This window comes from Papilio polytes, unplaced genomic scaffold, assembly GCF_000836215.1.
Source record: "Papilio polytes unplaced genomic scaffold, Ppol_1.0 DF824058.1, whole genome shotgun sequence".
In the NCBI taxonomy this organism is placed as follows: domain Eukaryota; kingdom Metazoa; phylum Arthropoda; class Insecta; order Lepidoptera; family Papilionidae; genus Papilio; species Papilio polytes.
This window is the reverse complement of record NW_013525146.1, coordinates 1,330,898-1,352,927: the sequence shown is the minus strand read 5'-3', so window position 1 is coordinate 1,352,927 and position 22,030 is coordinate 1,330,898. Positions and strand designations below refer to the sequence as shown.

Sequence of the window (22,030 nt, the reverse complement as noted above, 5' to 3'; positions counted from 1 at the left end):
ACCGCACGTGCCTCCGTGGCGCAATTGGCTAGCGCGTTCGGCTGTTAACCGAAAGGTTGGTGGTTCGAGCCCACCCGGGGGCGATTGTTTTTTTGTCAAAAATGCTCAAACGTAACCAACACTTTAAATAAAACTGTCTTCTTTTTTTCTCCTCCACCATCGTTAGAATTGCGTCATTTGGTTTTGTTATATCTCATTGGCCTGGTTAATGTACAATAATTCATCCGTGCGTCTAAATAAACGATACATGATTAATTTGCTTACATTGAGTTTTGATGCAGTGTTCTAACCTTAGAGTGCCCACATGTCGGTACATCGTATTTAGTTATTTAGTATACAAATTGGAATGTTATTTTCATACTTTTGTTACTTTCACAATCTAGATTAGCAGAAAAAAGTATTTTTTAACAATTTTCCAATTAAGTTTCTTCCAAATGTAAACAATGTTAGAATAATAGTTTTCTAGTGTGCAATTCGTGTACCTATATTGTTGGCGCTAGTGTTGAGTACTGACTGACAGTTCGGAAATTGGCGGCCGGCAGCTGTCAGCGCACGACCATAGTATACGATTAGACACATCGTGGTCGGCATTGAACGCGCAGCTCGCAAATAACTCGGGACGGCCGGCGATTACACATGGGTAACACAACTAAAATTAATGACCTGCAGATCAGCTTATCGTTAGCCTGGGTGAAGCTGATCAACGAACTGGCTCGCATATCAGCTCAATTTGTACTTGCATAGATATATGATCACCGTGAGTTGCAAGTCACTGCCTCGGCGGCACCCGTGAGTTGCTAATTTTGTTGTTGAGCCGTAGATCAATGATTCTTGGGTATTTAGATGAGCTGATCTATTAAACCACGTTATTCTACACACGTCTTCATGCGGAGCAACTGCGAGTATCCGAACGTTGCGGCCGCGCTGACACTGAATGCTGGCGACAGCCCACCACAGCTGCTGCACATTCCCGCCAGTTCTGATGTTTCTTTGGTAACAGACGATAGATTGAGTTATTATATTCGTTTGTTATAACGATGCAAGACTCAAAAAAAGTAATAAAAAACGTTAAAATTCTATTTAAAAAAGCGACGATCAAGCAACAGTTCACGTCATTTAAAATGACAGGCAAGTTAGAGACGCAAAGCAATCATTGTTTTTTTATTGCTAGCTTCTTATACTTTAACGAAAAAACATTCCATAGTATCTGTCCGTAACGTAGACGATAAAAACGACTGAAGCAAGAAGAGGCAGTGTGAGGCGAGAATTAACTGCTTTTAGATCTGAAACACAATCGACAATCATAATTTAGTCGGTGTGTTTATTTGTTCAGATGTGTTTATTGGCGGGTAACGGCCTCGTCGACAGCAATATCGCCCCGCACTCGGCCCCCGCCCCCCGCCCCCTCTGTGTTCACTTTGCTTGTCTATGTTCGTGCTTAGTGTTCGCTGGAATGGAAACACAGAGAAATTAGGACCACAATAATTCTTGGCTTTGTTTTCGTGTAGAGATACCATCAATTATGTATTTCTGAGATATGGTTTAATTTGTATCAATTGTTTGAACTATAAGAACAGCTGTGGATGCTCAAGTTTTATTTCAGTCAGTTTAGTTTTTGTCAGAGAATCGAGTGGCCACATCTTGATATTCGATATGACTTTTACCGATTCAACGCGTAGAAGGGTTATGTCGTGAAACCGAGAGGACTTACACCACATTATGTATCACGTATGTACAGTACAAGTCCTGATTTCTACGCGGCACGACCTTGTCCCCCTCGCCTTGCTCTGTTCTAGGGCAATCTAAACTGCCTGCATGACGTATAGATGGCCAGTTGATTGCTGTATTTTTATTGGAGTGTATTTATGAGTTTCAAGGTTATTTGTCTGTGGGTGTCTCGGGGGGGGGGACGAAGGGGAGGGTTTGAAGTGAATTATAGTGTAAGCAGTCCGCAGCCGCCGGCGCAGCGCCTTTCCTAACATTGTTTTGATTTTGTACAATTTATAACATAATTTAATGGTTGTAGATAAATTAACATCAATGTATGTATACAGTATACATTGATAAGGCAAGTTAATTTGGTGAATATGTTTATAATAATATATAAAGATTACAATAACCAGATGTAATTAAACAGTAGCCTTTATAATTAACTTTTATATTGCAACTTTGAAACCCCTATTTAATTCTAATGGTTATTAACTAAGAAATAGTTTGTTCGTTCTCGATATTCGTCAGCGGAAACGCAGTTACACAGAGTGTATTTATTATCATAAAGCTGGACATCGCGACATTAAATTCGTTATGTAAACAGCGCTGATTAGATCAATCAGTGTCAGGGCCCGGTGCGCTTCTGTGTACAGTCACCTTCCTTTGATATGTTATATTATAAATACGAAATACATATAAATGAATATTGAGAACTACAAATTTTGTTGAAGAAAATTTGCAGATGTTTTTATGTGTAGTCAATACCAATTCGCATTACACTAGCGTGGTTAGCTAGGACCTAGTCACACTATCTTGAAGTAGGCCCGAGCCTATTTGTAACCAATTATGACAGCTTCTTTGCAAAAAGACGAGGTTAGGTTCCCTGTGAAGTGGAGGGCAATTTGTAAATAGATCACCGCGTGCGAAGGTGACTGTACATACATGTGTATGTATCGTTCGATATATTTACTGATGATAATTCCTGTACTCAATAGAAGGATTATTTCCTTTCTGGCGACGTATCGCCGTGTTTACTTACACGTGTACTTTTTGATAAGGACACAGATTGGAGGTATCTGTGCGTATCTTTTTTATTTGTTTATCGCGTTTCGTACCGGACATGGACTGGAATTTTGTAACTTAATATTGGTTATTTTGATACTTCGTGTATATTTAGATGAGACAAAATGTTGAAGTTGTACATTGAAAGTAATCTGTTCTATAATTTACATTAAGTTATTAAATATAATTGAAATTTTAATTATCCATTTTAGAGTACGCGCGTAAGTTGTAAATTATACTTGATTTGTAAATAATATAGTAGAATTTACAAGTAAGTTTTAAACATGAATGTTAGATGATTTTATCGTATAAATAAGTGTATCGAAAAGTCATCGAATAGTTCGTTATAACTTGTTATTATAAGTTACTCTTATAGTAGGTAACAGATAAGACGCGTACCTTATCTGAGAGGGCGCTGATAAAATACCGTCGTAAATCATACATCGTTGTTAGCAAACATTCCTATCATATAACACGTGTAACAATAATAACTGTTTGATTGATAATAATCCATGTTTTGAGCTACCTAATATATTCGTAATAAAAAGAGATTTCCTACGCACATGGCCTTAATAGAATCGTGTGTGGATTTAAATTTTCTATTGTTTGACTGAATAAAAAAAAAGAATTATCAAAATCGGTCCACTAGCGGCGGAGTTATGCCGTAACGCACATAAAAAAAACATACAGACAAATTGAGTACCTCCTTCTTTTGGGAAGTCGGTCAAAAATAATACAAAGGTCTTTACTTGCACTACTAAGTCACCTATTATTAGTACAATTTAGACGAAAATGTATAAAGTTGCAAGCGAATTCAACCTATATGGGTTTGATATCTATTTCAAAGAGATATAATAAGATTATTAGTACTCGCGCGACCTCTTCCGTGTCCGCTGCCGCTTGTCACAAAGGCACCAATTGTAACTTTTCAAACGGAATGACACGACGAGACACAGTGCGACACAGTGCGACACGGCGGTACTAGCGATCGCGACTCGCGACGCTTACACACTTCAGCGTGTCCTGGCTTACCTTGCACACAGCACTGCACACTCTCACAGAAGTGACACCTATTTATTTTTTATTAAATTTCGCTTAATTTAATTAATCCCATGATTTCTATTCTGGTAAATTTCTAGAAGCATATCTATCTCTAAGGAGCCGTTGCGACCATGAGTCAATCACATATTTAAGGCTCAGAAGTCGACGATACGTCATTTTTGAATCAGGTCGTTACGACCTTTCTCGTTTATTTTTTTATTAAACGCGACTTTTATTAACTAACATATGACTACATAGCTGACCACGATCAAAGCACGTAAGTTTGCTTCAATCTTTTAAAGACAATAAAAATGATGTCAGCTCTACAAATTGCAACACCGTGTGCAGTCTCACGAGTTGGGGCCTCTTCCCTTTGAGGCGCAGATCAAAGCACACGCGCTTCTATTAGCCCTGATTACAGCGCGCACTCGGCCTCCGCCCCCGGCGCTCCGCCCGCGCTCCCGTCACCTCGCCGCAGCCCGCATTGTCTCCGGCCGTCGCCGCGGCAAGAAGCTGTAGTGTCATCGGCAGTTTAATTAGCCATCCCGTCACATAGTGCGCGCCGCCCGAGCCGCGCCCGACCGCCCGACCGCCCGACACTCACTATCGCAAACTACAGCTTCGCGGATTTTTTTAAAACCCGCCATCGGGCCTCGAGGAGGCTTGTTTTTGCATAACAAAGCTTTGACTTAATTAATCGTTCACGTTTGAGGGCATCCACTGATGTTTTCGAGTTTTCCTTTTGTGTACACAAGTCTGTATGTAGCGGGACATACATAATCTCCGCTCTATACGACACAAGCTTACCTACTTGTCAGTTGTCAAGGATGATCTTACATGCACGGTATCTATAAAATAAGTAAGTTGCTGTGTAGTTTGCACATTCTGTAGCGTATTATGTATTTTAGACATTAAGTCAAATCAGCAAAGTCAATTTTAATTACGAATCTGCTTTAGTTACATGACCGTCAGTGGCGTTGGTGGTGTAATGGTCAGCATAGTTGCCTTCCAAGCAGTTGATCCGGGTTCGATTCCCGGCCAACGCACACTTTTTGTAAAAAAAAGAAAACACCTTACAAAAGCCCTGTCACTGACAAAAACATTTTTTACTCTTCATTTGAATTAAATATTTTTTGGTTAGAACAGATTAATCCGACGGTAATAAAGGATTTTTGTTTAATCCTCTTGAACATGTTATTAAATTATTGGACAAATGTTAATATTTTTATTAAATAAATAACGTGTACTCGTATTTATTTCGTTTGATGATATTACATTTCGGTATTCAACGTTAGTCGATTTAATCAATGTATTGCAGTAAATGTGACAATAGATGGCGCCACATGTACATAACATATCATGAGAAAATATAAAAAGTAAACTTAGAACTACAGATCTTCAACAAGTTAATATTAATTTAATGTTTTTGCAAAATTAACCGGGAAAAGTAAGTTTGTTCATGATTCGACATGATGCATATTCAAAATTACGATAAAGTTTTGATAAACCACAATGCACTTCAGAGAAATAAGAGATAAATATTTATGTTTAATCCATAATAGATGAACTAAACTCTGGTTTCTGTAAGGACTTCGTTTGAGGCGATGTGACAGCATGACTAATGTCCCAAACAAACATTGTTACAATTAATTACCAACATTCCGAGCCAACATTGATGTATAAATATAAATCATTCGGGTGCGGACTCAAGAAGATAACAAAACACATAAGCAATTAGGCTCCAATTGTGCGGAATCCAATGTGTTTGCCAAGGCGCCGGAAATTGTCTCGACTGTCAATATTGGGGGAACAGTGCGTCTTAGGGAACCATCACGAACTCTTGGCCAATGGACCTATATTTGGCCAACATATTGGAGACATTTTGGCCAATGAATAGAAAACAATACATACATATGTCACACATAAACACATAGTGATGGCCAACAATATTGGCCAATAAGTTGGCTAATATTTGGACCAGGCCTAATCCTAGAACCTCAGATACTGCGCGCTATGACTTATATTTGTCTTTATTTGATAGAGAGGCGGTTAGTTCTCCCCAGTTCATAATTGTGCATGATTGTCTTGCCAAAGTTATTGGAAGTTACGTGTGAGACGAGGGGCGGGAGTGAAATATTGATGTGTTTAGTGCCGGATTGGAGGGTGCACAAAACATAACACAATTTCAAAATCTGTAACGGTTTATTGTTTAGATTTATTTATGCAAATTGTACGGTTTCTTTAAAAATATGCATAGTTTTTTCTTTACAATTACAATGACTTTGGGTTAAATTTCCGTTAGCCGTTTATAAAGCGACAAGAAAAGGATATTTTGTATTTCAAATATTTAATAAAAGTCTAATAAAGGTGAATGGGATGTTATCATTTCATTTGAGATATAATGTCAAAGTGGATGTCGTATGTAAAGGATGCAGCTGTGTGCGGTCGTTGACTGAGCGGTGTCTAGTGCCTGATGTCTGGTGTCCATTGCGATGGCAAACAGAGATGCTGCAAATGAACTGAAAGGATGTAGGTCACGCTTGCGGCTACCTGTACCGAAAGACTCTATTCTAGCATCTTACGTTAAGATGTCGACGTGTTTCTATCACTTTCGCGTTATATCTACCGCAATTATCTACTTGATATCTTCGAAGCGACTGTGTGGGTTAGTATTAGTTGAGAATTAGTATTACCAATGTTACAAGTCTAATCTGGTATAGATTTGGAATACTTTTTAGGCTTCAACATAAAAGCTTAAAATTGTATCAATTTATTATATGTTGGAAAAAGTAGTCGAAGACAGATTTTTATTCAAACATTTTTCAGTGTTTTTCACTTGTGTTTTTATCACATGTCATGAGAAGTCAAGATAGGGCCTGCGAGAGGTCCCACAGTTGAGTTTAATTTCCTCAAACAAATAAGAGGTAACGTGCAGCCAAAGGAGTTCTCCCGGAGAGACATTTACACACGGCAAATAACTTTTAAAATTAATCGCATGCTTTATTACAAAATTTTCTTACTTGTGGTTAGTTTCTTAGTTTTGACATTGAAATGAGGCAAACAAGCTGCTGTTTTGTCAATAATTCTGAATTGATAATTACTTTTGAACACAAATTTATATAAAATGGATTTAAATTGAGGTATGTCAAAGTGTATATTAACTGTCGGTTTTTACATTATCCGATGTACTCGAGAATGTGATGTTAAAGCGCTGCGCAGTTACAAGTGAGTTTCATTAGGCAACAGCCTCCGAAACAAAAACGAGTGTACGCAACAATTCGTCCTCGCTACTCCAAGTCCCCCTGCGCCCCCGTGCCCCGTACGCCCTCACCCCGCAACTCGCACCCCCGCCGCTTCGCTTAAAAGCCATTAAGTTTGCCTTTGATGTGCGCCGCCGCGCCGGCTCTGATTGCGCCGCTTCGACTGCCCACTTATAACTATTGCCTATGGTCTTCGGGTGTACACTTACATTTTTCACCGTCCTCGAGGTAAATTGTTTTCTTTTTGCAGCATTTTTTTTAAATAACATATAACGGTTATGGTATTTTGGTCATAGTATATTGTAGATATTGTTAAAACAAGAATTACCATACATTGTAGAAGTACTTAATCTTACATTTTTGACCATGTAAAATTTACTTAAGAAATAAAAAACAAAAATGTTAAGTTGCATGATAAAGACTGTACGTAAATTTTGTCGCACCTAATAAGAGCAGAGTGGCGCAGTGGAAGCGTGCTGGGCCCATAACCCAGAGGTCCGTGGATCGAAACCACGCTCTGCTAGATAACTTTTTGTTCTTTTTTTTAGCGACCATTTTATTGAAATTTGTATTTTTATTGTTATGTTTTGAATAAACGATATTTTGTAAAATGTAATTTATGTAGTTTCTTTTTACAAATTTTTGTTTTTGATTACAATAAATTCTCGTAAGCAAGTAACAACGTTAGAATAATATTATTCTAACACAGTTAGTATGGAATTCCTAGATTGCGGCGCGAACAAAACAACGTTGTGTGCTGTAGTGTAGCGGTGCGACGTCAGACCACTTGAATCTTAAGCTTCAAGTTTCAAAAATCTTGCCGCCTAATTACATTTACTAGACGTGAAAGACAAATAGCGGGTCTGCACAAAGAAGCCGCTCTCTTCAGGCCACCGTCTGTACCGCCGCCGCATCTTAACCAAATGCCGTTTGTGCGCACAGCGGATCTTTTCTAGGACGACGACTTGCGGAAATCATCTAGACAAGTAACTACACAGAATACATAATAACAAAACTACACACGTAAATAACCTTCTCGTTTTTCTACATGATATATCTAAGTTATGACAATCTAACACGTTACTTCCCAACTTTCAGCTATTAACGTTATCACTTATCTATTGTTTTTTCATTGCTAAGAACCTAGAAAATAAAAAAAAGCAATTCTAAGTATACTCAGGTCAAAGTCAAACATGCTCTTTCAGTAATCGGTTTTAATTTCCCCAAACAAGTCGCTGCAGTTTAGTTACGTAGCGTTGTTATCGGCGGGTATCTTTGAAAAAGGCACTATTTCGCGAGTTAAAAATTCCGTAAGCGCGAGGAATGCGCGAGGCGATGCACAGAGAGCCTCATCAGGGATTCCCTTTGCCACCCCCGGCGCCCCGCACCCACACACCGCGCCACCATGCTAACAGCAATATTTCTTAAGATTCGGATATAGTGATATCTTGTTGTGTTGTGGCATAGTACTATGTTCAATTATAAAAAAAATACTTCATAAAGTTAATGTATTTTATACCTACTAGATGGCGCTGTTATGAAAATTAAAACAAACTGATAAGCAATGGAACTGCAATGCTTTTAAAATTAAAATATTTTAACGCGTCGCAAAAACGATTAACTTGCCGACATTATTTTTAAAAATAGACAACTTATATGCTTTTAGTCGTGCAGACCGTAGAGGCGCTATGTCGGCCTTTAATTGTTGACCTGATGTCATATTCTTGCAGAAAAGATGGCTTTCTCACATTTAATATGAAAAACCCGGACATAAGGGAGAAAGTCGAGTTAATAGATATAGTTAGGAAAAACTATGTAAAATCATACAAGAGTCTAATATTAAACTGTTCGCTTTCTCTTCATCTAGTCGGCAACTGTATCACAAACGCCTAATACCCTCTCAAACTACAAAGTTTTCGCGAGCGTCTTCAAGATCGATTCTTTATAGCGCGCTTGAGGCTCCGTGCTCAGGCAGCGGCCTGCACTCCCGCTCCCGCCCCCGCGCCCGCCCTACCTCTCTCTCGCACCCCTACGGCACCACCACTTTCCCTCACCTCGCAAACGTCATTGCGTGGCGCATTGTCTGACCCTCGCCGACAACTCAAATTAAACTTTGTTTAGATCATTCTAAAGTCGTAACTGATTTGCCGCGACTGCGGGGAAAGGAAATTGGCATTTACTTGTAGAGTAGAAAAGCCAGTTTTCCACAGCACAATTCGAAAATGCTATCCGACAGGACGTTAAAGCTAGAGTAACTTTACTGGGGGTTGCATTGTAAATATTTTGTATTGTGTGCGCAGCAAGGTCGAAGGTCGCTGCCGACCCCGTTTTGCAATAGTTGCATTAAGGTTGTCGCTTTGTGCGCGGAGTGGCAGCCGCGGCCGCATTCGCCGGCGTGTGTCGGCACGCGAATGTTTTTGTTACATTTTACAATTTATTTACGAATACAAGACGCAAATTCTTAAAGTGAAGTTCTAGATTCGAACCGCGGACTTCTCGAATAGACTGAGCGAGCGTTGTTGACATTCAGAGGTGTGGTGTGGTTAGAAATAATACAGTTCGTAGTGAGTGCTTTTTGTATTCGAGTAATTTAAACATATGACTAAGTTAACAATACCTTAAGGTGTTTTATAAAATTTTATAGACGACACGAAGTTAACACAGCAAGGGTAAGCTGTATATTCATTTTTCCTACGATTAAATAATACCTTTTTTTCTTGCTGAAATCAAGTTACTTATTGTCGCTCATCTAAGTCACTAATCTTTGTAAGAAAGCTTTAATAGAAGTTTAAAAAAGTAATTGAAAGTAACAATTGTGAGCAGCGGAAAATCCTCGAGTGGCAGGTAGTGCGTGGGTCGTTGACCCCGTTGTCATGGCGACGGCGGTCACCATGTGCGCGGGAAGGCTCTCGAGGGCCCGCCGCTGGGACCACACTGCAGGCACCGATTTAGTGTGTATCAGTTTGATAACTTTACTAAATAAAATGTTTATTAGAATAACAAACGCTGAAAAAAATAATTGAGATAATGATGTCGGATTCATAAGCATAATTCTAAATATGAAAATCATTTTTTTAAGAAAACGATTGTCCTAATCATCAAGTGTACCGAGTTTACCATGAAATTGGCACTTAAAGCCGTTTTATTACGGTATTCCACTGTCTGTTTGTGTCGACAACTAAACGCGTGAATCGTTTTTATTAACTTAAAGTTACTTTATACTTGGCACCAAGCGGCAAGCGTCGCTGTTGTCTATTCCCGGCGCTATTCCAGGATAACAACTTATTTAATGCCTGCCTCTATGACTCTATGCAACAGTAATGTTATTAAAAATTCTATTTGCCGTCCGCAGCGCCCCCGCGCGGCTTTTATTTGCATACGTGCTGTACGTATGTAGACCAGTTTGTTATATGTTCGAGTTACATTTACAGCTTTGGTTATTTTTGGTTGTTGACTTTTAAAAACACTAATTGGATTTTTTATAGTCGCGATGAATTGAATCAATTTCAAGCTATGTTTATTGACTTGAGATTTCTAGTTATATAACATGATATGGAAACAGGGTCGCTTGTAATTTCGGTTTTGTGTTCGATAATGTAGTGGTCTACAAGCGTGTCGTAATATCCCTAATTTGATTATAAACATACACACGTACTCACGAGCACGCTATTAAATGTGTCTCGAGTCAACAGCCTACTATTGTTTAACCGTACTTTTATTGTGGATCGTAAAGTAACGAGCGTTAATTTGTCCTCGCCACAGCGCAGCGGTGTGACCGTCCTTGTTGACATTTTATTACTAAAATGGTGAGACAGGTGATGTCTTTATGGCAGTAAAATTACAGGTATGAAAGGAAAGTTGCAGGGAAAAGATAGTAAAAGAAACCACAAGTTTATTCATTTTTGTAGAGAAAATCTGTTTTTCTTCCCTTGCCAGTCTCTCCATTTCATTTCACTGTTCCTTCCACATATTATAAGTTCTCTTTCAATTCTAATAAATTGGCAGTGAATTTGTATTCATTCTTATTCTTGCTTATTTTTAACGGGAGATAATGTTTGGCATTATAAGAGCTATTTGCTCTTTTGTAATGCGAATACAGGCTTTCGCCCACGACTCCATCCGCGTGGAATTAAGAAAAACAAGAGTGAGTAGCCTAAGTGTTCTTCCAGACTATTCTCTACATCTATACCAAATTTCATTAAAATCTGTTCAGCTGTTTAGGCTACAAACTCTAACAAACATCCATCCATCCATCCAAACTTTCGCATTTATAATATTAGTATGATTCTCTGTATTAACTACCTGATTTCTTTACGTTATTTGTTTGAGTGTTGTGGTGTGCGGAGTGCGAGGTGTTGTGGCGGGGTTGGAGGGCGGGGGTGCAATTGATCGGTAAGCGGAGCCGCCGGCAGTCACCAGCCACTATAGCTTCACACCTCGCCTTGTCACGGTGTCGCCTTACGCGAGGGTGTCGCAAATTAAATTGCTCTTATATTAGGGCCGCCGACAACCCCAACCCCTTAAGCTTACAGTCTTAAACACTACATTTTTTCGCGTGTTTCCTGTCTGTTATAATTCTTTTGTAATTAGCATGAATACGCCATTTTATGTATCAACGTTAGAAACAGAGTATTGTTGTAACTTACTTATTCACTTTGTGTTATGTTTACATCCTTTAAATAGCTTAAAGGCATGAAAACAACAAGGTTAGCATCTTAAGGAAGCGGTATATCTAATATATTGAGGTTTTACCAGCAAATACTTAAAGGAAATTTAAGCAATCGACTAGAAGATTGTACATGCTTAAAAACATGTAATTATCTTAACATTAAATATTATGTATTTGTAAATGTCAGTAATTTATGTGAGCAAAGTTTTATATGACACACTGGGGTGTGCTCGGCGCCCGCGACACTCGTAAATAAATGCAAAAATGTCGTTATGTATGATATAAACAAAGTTGTACGCAATCTCCGCGTTAGTCGGCGACACGTAGCTCATAAATATTGACGATAAAGAAACACTGTTTATTTAACTGAATTATATCACAATAATTATAATTTTGTTTGGTAATTATAACTATTTACATAAACTTTATACGTTGGGACAGGACTTAGTTTGAGAATATAAGGAAGTAAATTCCTTGGCTGTACTAGCTCGTTACATATAGGTGTTTATATGTGACTCTATACAGCTTACATGTAGAGCCATAGTGTTGTATATTACGAAAATGTGTGTTGTAAAATGTACTCAGTTTGAGAGTGCTCCTTAGCCCCTTAAACACACGCAAGGGCTGGCTGGAGTGGTGTTGGAAGGTGCAAATACGTCGCGAGAGATCACCAAGTGTATAATCATTCTACGAAATCTGTATCTATACATTTGCAGTAAGTTTCTCGATGTGTATCAACTTATACTGTGACTATTCAAATATATACCGAGGAGGACAAATGGATTTACGTTAATTGTATTTTAGTTAATAATTGGATAAATGTTAACTTACTCACTATCTAGCAATTATATTTGGACAAAGTTCGAAGATTTTCTAGTTTGTATCCACAATGGAGGCAAAATTAAAAAGCTATGTCACACAGATTGGCGTTTAGGCAATTTAATATTTTAAATTTACACGTTATGTTCCTAAATATTAGTTATATATTCATTTAAAACAATAATTTGTTATTCGAGATGAATGGGTACCATTTTTTTAAAATGTGTTTTCACTTTAGCTCTTCTATTGTAACTTTAAGTTGTGTTTTCTTATCTAAGTTAATAAAAAACTATCAAAACACAGGAAATGACAAAAAATCAGTTAAGTTCCAAGTAAGTGAATCGCTCCAATAACGTTCTGGCAAAGTAACAAACGATCCGCGAAGTAAACACTCACTGGCAAAGTGGCAATCACTTGGCCATCAGCGCATCCCGCGACTCTGCCAACTGGCAACTGCCGGATGAAAGATATTGGCATACAATCGTTGTCATATCATGAATAGGAAACTAGACAAAAGACAGTTAATTTTGTAACGCAAGTGCCAAAATATTACTTAGTAATATTAGAAGTTAGTTACATAAATATGTAGTAGTTAGAGTAGTTACTTCGGTAAACAAATAATATACGATCATCAAAGCGCTCAGGGTGCGCACGAGAGCGGGTTAGTGAATTAAATACCCTAAGTTTGAGGCGTGAGTTAGGCGTTGCGTGTCACAGCGCGTACACTTTTTCCAGCTTCCGAGAGTAATTTCATACATGAGGCTTCGCTTTAATTTTCTTGTGGGCCTAATTATTCGCCGGCTTATTTGCGGTGCGGGGCGCGGCGCGGGGCGCGGCGCGGCGCAGGCGGCGAGGTGCGAAGCCTCCACTCCAGGCCTCACTCTTTGAGGCGCGGAGTGCGTGCCGCGGAGACGGTCGACGGTTAAATTTAATTTAATCTAATTAGGTAGATCCGAGCTCGCTTTTGGACTTTAACGTTTATGTTATAATGCGCTAAATGCCGCGTCTGTCTATCAACTCGATTTTTTTATTTCATTATGTCCTGGGATTTGACTCGTCTTGTTTTGGATTTTTTATTTTTCCTTGTTCTTGAAATGTTTCTTTGTTGATGGTGATTCTCTTAAAAATATTTAACAAACATTCTGAGGTAATCTTTTCGAGTTTGAATGTCAAGTCAACTACAACTGTCTCTTTTAAAAGGTAGAGATCTTTCCTTTCCCACAGTTCTTACGAATGAGGCTTTTGGTTCCTTTGACCTATTTAATATAAAATTTATTGCAAAACATTTGGGTGCGGATCCACTTTAGCAATGCAATTCGTATGTCTTACGCCGCCCGCGCCCCTTGCTCGCCGCGCGTCTTGTCACATCGCAGCGGACGCTCAGCTGCGGATCGCAATTAAACAACTCGCTACGACATTTAATTAAAACCTTCTTTACCAGCCCCCGCCTCAGACCTCCCCTCGGCCCCTTCACACACCGCGAGCGCCTCTCTAAACTAGCCCTTAGTGTTTGCTGAGAAAATGTTATTTAATTAAGAAATTCGTGATTTCATTTTGTCGCCGAAACGGCTTTAATTTTTAATGGCTGTCTTTCTACTAGTGGTCGGTGTTGGAGTTAGTTTTGTTAAGTTGTCCTTTGAGAGCGGCGGACGTCTTGTTGCCACAATGTTGCCGCCGACACTCGCCGCGGCCGCGGAATGCTAGCACGGTTTTAATTAAAAGAAATGTTAAAGTAACGAGCCGCCTTAATCTGCTAATGCGTGTTAATTAATTAATTAATTTCTGTTGCTTGCTAACGGTACTCGTGTAACGTTTCTACTTTTTATAATTTTCCACACACCAACAATTACACACTCTTACTGCTTTTAATTAGGTCTGACTAAGGACTGCTGTAATTCATTAAAACATCCTTTATTGTAAGTTACATCGCATTTCGTTGGTTCAAAAACTTCGCCAAGTATTGTCGAAAGTTTGCACCTAGACGGTATGGAAGTGGAGAAAAAGAAAAATCGCCTTTCTTTTGTGCGGGTCCGTGGAGGTCTCTTAATTAAACAAACGGCGGTTATAACGGGCCCTCCGGCGGACAATAAGCCATTATTGTTTTAAACTGACCTCCGGCGATGAGACTTGTCTTTTTATCCGTCGGTTTTCTTACGCCTCCACTTATTTGGGCACAGGAACAATGATTTTATTAAGGCCTCTTGGCTCCGGCGGCTGACGGCTGGAGGCTGGCGGCTGGCTCGCCCTGTACGTGCCTTCTATTGTTGTTATAATAAGGCGGGGATCTAAGTGGGTTCACTTATTAGATGAAATATTTCTTACTTTGTTTTGTACATTTTCTAAAGGTTTTTGTTTACTCCACAGCAAAATATAAATATTATTATGGTATGTCAATAAATATCCAACAACAACAATAAGTAAAGGTTTTAGTGAGTCTGTTAGCCTCAAAGATGACGTAGTTGTTATTAAAATTGTGTGCATTCGCTATCTGCCGCGCCGCGCCCGCCGTGACGTGCGATGTAGATGTCCGGTCGGAATGCAATTTGGCGCAAATCAAAAATGTCTGACACGAGCGCGAGGTCCGAGGGTCACGTAGCGGCGACAGTGACGTCATCTGCAAATTGCACTTTTGTTACTGAGCCAAAAGCATGTGGCACACTGAGGGAAGCGAGCTATAAAATGTTTTGTTAAATTAATTCATAAGTTACACTGCATATAAATTGATCGTAATAATATAATTAGGTAATAAATGTTTTTTTCCGGTAACACTTTCCGATCGCGTAAAAATTTTCTGCAATCAGAAAAAGTAAAATATTACAATAATGACGAAAAATTAGGACCAACATTTTGTTTATAAGTAAATACAATATAGCAAAGCTAAAAATTAGCTTAGCCTCCTCTAAGCTTGTAGTGTAGCAGTGCCGGGCCAGGGGCGCGCAACCCCACTTCATTAGAGGCTCACCCCAGAGGAGCAGCGCACGTGTGGCAGGCCGCGCGGTTGGTCACCCCTGACACCAGCGCCCTTGGTCCCTGGCGCAGGCACCTTTCAGTTCAATGGCTAAGTGGGGGTTTGTTTTTATACCACGTTGAGGTGACTTAGAATATTACAATAAGAATATAGATGAAAGGTAGTAAGGAGGCACGAAAATTTACTTTACATTAGAAATACTCAAATGCTCGAGACAGTTATCTTTGTCATATGAAATGTTGAATTGGTTTTAATGTTATTCATCCTAAAACAAAGCCTAAGATGCTAATTAACTTAAAGGGTACCAGCTTTTTACTTGTCCTTGCATTTATAAGTTTAGCCTTGCTGTGTTTGAAGATGAATTGAGAGGATATTGTTCCATTATTATGGTCGTAAAATCAAAACCATATTGTTAAAAATGAAACGTTTATGTCATAGTAAATTCTAATAAATGCGAAATGGTATATGCGAAAATAATATGTCTTCATTCGTCGGGTGTAATAGTGGGTGCATAATAATGGAGGGCTCAAGTTACGCTGGTCCCTAGCTGCTGGGAATCATTACAATTACGCCGGAGCTTGACTTGCAAAATTTTTGATTTAAAATACATTTAGGGCTCGAGTTCAGACGAACAATGTACGCAACACCTGGCAGCGAAAACATTACGCGAATAACAAAAGAGGTTCTTTTTAACAGTCACTGTTTAGATGTGAGGAGATAACTGTCGTGTCATGAACAATTCGCATATAAAAGTGTCTTTACAATACAATAGATTATTGTTACAACACGATAATTGTACTATTTCTTATTAAAAGTGTTAACATGAAATATCCATCGCCATATTTGTGTAAAAAAAAAAATGACCATAACTTTATGCCGGAATAATTGTTTTGGTTTCATCTTAAGATATGCTTAATTTAAAAACGAGCGAGATCGTTTGCCTCTTAAATATAACTCGCGGACGGAGGAAAGAAACTTGACGAAACATAAAGACAGATGTTCCCGCAGGAAACTGCCCGAATGGAATCCACAAATATGCAAATAACATGGAAATCGCTTTCCCCTATCCGTCTCTGCACAGCCCCCGCCGAGTCTCCGCGGCGTAATTTTTTTATGTTCGCGCGACCGCCGCGATACGATACTGCTTATTGGCAGCTTTTATATTTTTATTTACCGCTTTATTTGAAGCTGTTCGTTTTTCGCTCACTTTCTTTTATATTTTACATACTAATAAGCTTTATTGCTGCGACTTGTAACTATTGTATTCTTGCTTGGTTATGAATAGATAAGCAAGTCAATATGTATAAAAGTTAATTAGTTGAGTTAATTAAATAATAAAAATTATGTCAATAATCGTCAAGATTCAACTTTTAAGAAGAAACTCAAATTAGGTCAAAACATTTTCCCTTCAGATGACGATACCGAATTACTGACAATTTGCCGAAAATATCTCAGCTTCTATAATTAGTGAGCGAGGTTTCCTTTGACATCGTTTTTGCCTTTGAAGTTTTGATACCGAGATGCCGCCTCCACTGCGGTCTCTGAGTGTTTAAAATATAAGTAATTATTCAATACTTAAAGAAATTGCAGAAACAACCTCGTTATACAACTTAATCCAAACACAGTTAAGAAATTACAGAGATAAGTTAATGTAAAGCACGACGATTTCTTGAAGCTGCTGCCAGAGTCTGCTTAAAGTTGTCGGTGAACTGCGGTTTCTAGATATTGTCTATTAAATCCGTCAATAAATTTTAATATTATTAAATACGTAAATCCATCAATCATTTCGCTACCCGCTATTATTCCCGCCCCCGCTCCGCTCGGCTTTGCTGTACACCGCGGCCGGTGCATTGTGCGGGATCTGCTCACTATGTGCACATCACACGCTCCGACACCTCAACTAAAAGTAAGAGCTATTGTACTTTTGGTGTACACTCCACGACAAAAGTCAAATAAACGTTTGATAAATGTTTTCATTTATTGACTCCTAATCAAATTGTACGCTTAGCTACACTTAATGGTTTTCGTTAAAATGTTCCAAGCGTGAAAATGAGCTTGCCTGGGACATTTTCGGGGCTATAACTGAAACATCTTCACAAGGAAGACTATCATCTCTGTTTTTAAAAAACAATGATATCCATGGTGTCAGGTAACTTTTTAACTTGTAGAACATAATGATATTACCTCGTAAAATCTTGTTCACATATTCGTCTGTTGTGATTTATTTAATACATAAATTCTGATAAACACTTTTGTGTCGGAGTGTACGAGTAACAAGTACTCCATCACAGATATTGGCGCCGCCGCCCATCAGCTGAGTCCGTGTACACAAGGAGCTACGCAAATGTGGAGAGTTATTACGGAACACCTCTGTTCAACTTTTAAGATTTACGTTCATTGTTAATTAAAACTGTTTATTTACAGTAACTTATCTAACTAATATTATAAATGCAAAAGTTTAGATGGATGGATGCACGGACTTCGGTGAAATTTTGTACAGATGTAGAGAATAGCCTGCACGGACTTCGGTGAAATTTTGTACAGATGTAGAGGATAGCCTGGAAGAACATATAGGCTACACACTTTTGTTCATTTAATTCCACGCGGACGCAGTCGCGAGCGAAAGCTAGTTATTTAATAAATAATTACTACTCTAGAGAGAAATGAGTATAAAATATTTCACTTATTTCTTAAATAGTCATTCTAATAAGTAACAATTCTAACACATCGAAGAGTTTTACTGTCGTAATTATAACTATAGTCGAAATTCATTTAACTTATAGTTAAATTTCCTAAGTTAATGTTGAATAAAAATAATGCTTTTTAGAATGCCTTCTCCGAGGTTTTGTTCCATCTACAACCGAAACGATACTACGTGAAAGCCTACGAGCGTGGTGTAGCGGCTACGATGCCCATGGGAGTCTACACCCCACTTCACGTCGCAGATTGTTGATTGTTATGTAAACTGAAGACATAACATACGTAGTCATATAGTATATGTATTTTATATCGATCAAGCAAGAAAGAAAATCGTAATATTTATACAAGCAAAATATAGGTCACCATAACAGTAATTAAGAATACATATATCAAACGTTACAAATCAACTTACAGAATAATGAATATCTTCTTTAGAAGTTTAACGTAGCTATTTTATCTTTTTCGAGCGTAAGTATTTGTTTTAATATGTGGCAGTAGTCGCAAACACGGCTACGATCACTACTAAAAGCTGTTTCCACACTGAATTGTATTAATTCAACGCGGTTTATCTGTCGTCTCCGGTCGCACGCTGCATATTTTAACCTTAACACTGCAGTAAATATGGACTCTATTGCAAAAGAATAAAGGTCATTTTATAAATGACGTTGACAGATTTAGCCCTGGTACGAGAAATAGATGCGTTTCAGCAAGCCTACAAAGTTTGTCGTGCCTCACGTTTGAAACTTATTTTGATAAACATAGCGGTTGTTTTCACGCCGACAATTGAATATAAAAGTTTGTCGGAAATATAAAGCAGGAGGCTTTGTGCCGCGGTCAGCAATAAGAGGAAACGGCGCCATCTGTCGGCCGCTTCGGCTTCCGCCCGCCGACTTTCAGGAGCAGGCTGTGAAATTCTGAATAGGATTATAATGTGGCTTATTATAACAATGTTTGTGTTTTTATACGGGTTTTCCGGCCTGCGGAATTTTCAGCTCATGTGTTTTATATTGTCATAAAAAATATCGAGAATTCGTAATGGAATTGAAATTCTAATTTTTAGACAATTACAACAGTTTTGTATTTGTTTATTCGATAACTTAAGACTTGAATTGACCATTGCAAGTACACTAGTTCATTAAGTAATGTAAATACTAGCAGGACAATTGACTTATTTAAAATCAGTGTAATTAACTTGATTTTAAATTAAATAAGTGCATTTGCCGGGTGGCGGAGGGCAGGGGGCGGGCAGGCAGGGGGTGGGCGCTGCAGAGTGATCTGTTAATTGAGTCGCTCGCAGCTCGCAAGTCGCAGGTGTCCGACACTTTAATATGAAAACTAAATTGTACTAATACTGTCTTCTCATAAAATTTATCTTATCTTCTTATTCGAGTTCCGTTCGCGCGGAGCTCAATTGTCAACTTTCACTTTAACGTACAGCAAGGGATCAACTAAAACACTAAAGAGAAATAAACAGAAGCTGTTCGTACCTCTCGATTTTAGTAAGCTAATGCCAACATAAACTCAGATAGAAACTTTTACACTTAAGTGCCTCGAGTTTTCGTATATTGTTCTTGGAGGATGGTTTTTTCCACTCGCATCGCATTCTATAGTTTTTATGTCTATTTAATATTTTATTTTTTATTGAATGATATAACAATCTGTATTTCATCTTAAAATACAAATAAGGAAGCATCCGTTCTCAAGAATGATATCGGAATATGCGAGAACGGGAGCATGAAATTCTGAGCGCGTTTGCAGGACACGGTTGGCTGGCCGCTACCTCGGTACCTCACTATCCTCTGAGTACTACCGCTACCTCACTGCTCGCTACCTAGATACACCTGTAGCCTCTCCGCTCCGGCGATCGGAAAATAAACTCATGCGATATACCCGCTTCAATGACTTCGACTTATGCTCTAACAATAGCAACACTTGTGTTATACGAACTAACTTTATTTACTTACTGTCTCAAGCCTGCTTTTTCAAACATAACAACAAACATCAGGGTGTAAAATGTCCTTTATACTTCCTGTAATAAATTCGACTCAGTTTTGTCGAATGAGAATTCTCTAAACTATACTAGTTGGAACCACACAACTACCGCGATATATCCAGAGCTTAGAAAAGTAAATACAAGCAAGTGCATACATCGCTGTTCGCAAACAGTCGGCAAACAATCTCATTCTCTATCAAATGACTTTATATTTTGCGGATTAGTTTCTTCCAGTGAACAGAGCTCATAACGCGCGCCGCCCCGGGCAGCTGCGGCGCCGACTGCCTCCCGCACCCTGACCACACGTCGCGTGCCACTGTATGTCACTTTACAATACTTTTTAAAACGAGTATGTCACCGTAAAACTAAACGTAAAAACGACCTTATTTCGAAACTCCAGAAACATTAATTCACCGCACCTGGCTCCAAGTGATCTGTTTTCAGTTATAATTGTAAGAGATTTTAAGAATTTTTTTACAAAACTACTTCAATGGCTAGTAAGATTATTCGATAGAAAAAAAAGGAAATGTAATGTGTTATGAGATAAGGATTAAGAAAAAGAACCGTAAAAGTTAATCATTGAAATAGCTTAGTTTGCATTCAGTTTGCGTTAAACTTTGAAAAGTTTGAATTGAAAGAACTTTAAAATCGACACTTTATCACCTTTGAAAGCAAACTCCTGAAGTTCCGAGTGAGTGCTGCGTTCATTTTGTATTTTATGTCTTATTTGAGATTTGGAAGTTGCAGTTCGCGTACGGAGTTCAGTGCGAGTGAAGTATTATTAAAATTTATAAAGTTCGGCAACTTGAGCGCACGTGTTCGTTTTCTATTTTCATTATGCATCGATTCTGTTGGGCATTTAATAGTTCTTTTTATGTGACATGAAGACAGCTTTACCTACTTTTTTTAGCAGTTTATATTTTAGTAAACTGCAATCTTTACCTTTGGGATCGACGTATTGACATCTGGGTAGCCAATAACACGGTCGCACGTCTCTTGGTATTTGAGAGGCTGCGTTATGAAGGTGGCAGAGTGGAGGTGGCAATACGGAGGGCAAATATTGACCGGACGGAGGACGAGCTGTACTCTTGTAGCCTGCGGGCTACGAGGATGACTGGCTAGTATTGAATCTAGTGATCGATTTCCAAACCCTTTTCGAATTGAAAAAAGAAAATTTGAATTGACCAATGTGGAAGTATTATTGTTACCTCTAGCCTCTAGCTGTTGCCGGACTTTTATTCCTATTTAATTTATTTACAGTTCAGTACAGCAGTTGTAAAGCATAGCTACCTATGTAGTACAAAGTCCAGCCGTCGCGGTGTTGCGGCGTGCGTGTCGCCTGCAAACATCTCATTGTGTGGGGTGTTTGTGGCGACGCGGACGAATCTCCGTTGTCAATATTTGCACGGGAGAGAGGAATCGTATTAAAAAAAACCCTTTAAATTGTCAAATAAAAGTAAATATGTACACTCACGGTAACTGTTAGACAAGTGTATCTATGTCTTACAACGTATAGGATAGCTTGTGTTACTGTAAAGTAAATAAGTATATTAGGTACACCGTCAAGAGTGGCATAGTGTAAGAGTGTATTTAAAAATTTACTATGACGTACAATTTGAGTTTAGAGTCTGAATTTAAGTTTGAAAATGAGACTTTAAGTATACCAGTATACGCAGTTTTTTTACTGTGGTCTTCGTCCCTCCCCTACCTTGCGATAAATTTACGGGAGCGATGCTAGAGTCCTTTCAGTCAGCTCGCTCCCGATCAACAATATCGCAATTTATTCCCAAAAATACTTTTTGGGGGTT

At 38.6% G+C, this 22,030-nt stretch overlaps 3 non-coding genes across 3 annotated transcripts; all 3 read left to right on the top strand.

Moving 5' to 3' along the window:
- Nucleotides 1–9: 9 nt before the first annotated feature.
- Nucleotides 10–83, top strand: Trnan-guu. Its single transcript has one exon. It is a non-coding gene; the product is annotated as a tRNA-Asn (tRNA).
- Nucleotides 84–4,787: 4,704 nt separating this feature from the next.
- On the top strand, nt 4,788–4,859 carry Trnag-ucc. Its single transcript has one exon. It is a non-coding gene; the product is annotated as a tRNA-Gly (tRNA).
- A 2,665-nt stretch (nt 4,860–7,524) lies between these two features.
- On the top strand, nt 7,525–7,596 carry Trnam-cau. The gene has a single exon. It is a non-coding gene; the product is annotated as a tRNA-Met (tRNA).
- Nucleotides 7,597–22,030: the final 14,434 nt, after the last annotated feature.